The sequence below is a fragment of the Haliaeetus leucocephalus genome, unplaced genomic scaffold, assembly GCF_000737465.1.
Source record: "Haliaeetus leucocephalus isolate CR32 unplaced genomic scaffold, Haliaeetus_leucocephalus-4.0 Scaffold450, whole genome shotgun sequence".
NCBI classification, from domain to species: Eukaryota; Metazoa; Chordata; class Aves; order Accipitriformes; family Accipitridae; genus Haliaeetus; species Haliaeetus leucocephalus.
The window spans coordinates 21,374,478-21,375,138 of NW_010972886.1; positions in this window are offsets into that span (position 1 = coordinate 21,374,478).

Consider the following 661-nt stretch of genomic DNA (forward strand, 5'->3'; position numbering starts at 1 on the left):
GCCCCTTGTGGTCCCCCGAGACCCGCCGCAGCCAGTCAGGCGGGGTGCAGGGCGCGACGGCGAAGGGGGGACACACGCTTACCCGGGTTTGAAACCCCCTCCCTTGCCGCACCGGAGAGCACCCGGTGTGGGGGCAGCGGGGAAAGCGGGGAGCAAGCAGCAGGCCGCCGGAGCTCGCCGAGGCCAACAGAAGCCGGAGGCTTTTCTGTCTTGCTCGCCGCCCCCCCGCCCCAAGAGCAGAAGGGTGTACCTGGGGAAGGGGATGCTGCGCTGCCAGGCCAGGTGGCCGCTTCTCAGGGCTTCGGTGGGATCTCGGGGGGCCGCCCAGGACAGGCCTGCTGGGGAGGGGGCAGCAGGGATGCTTCCCGCCTGGCCGGGCTCAGTGGTGGTTGCACCAGCTTCGGTTTCAGGCGTGCTCGGGACCTGCTGCCTGCATTGACTTCCCCAGATCCGCCAGCATTTAGCAGGTGCGGAAAACCAGACCCTTGGGGGGGTCAGAAACCAGCACATACTTCAGACAGCCGAGGCGAAATGCAGTCTAACCGAATGAGAAGGGCTGGACCCACTGCTGCTGGGAACACACACCCTGTTGCAGAGCTTTGTAGCAACCGACCAGTTTAGTCCCACCGGTCAGCCGGGCACGTTGGGAGGTGCAAGGTCC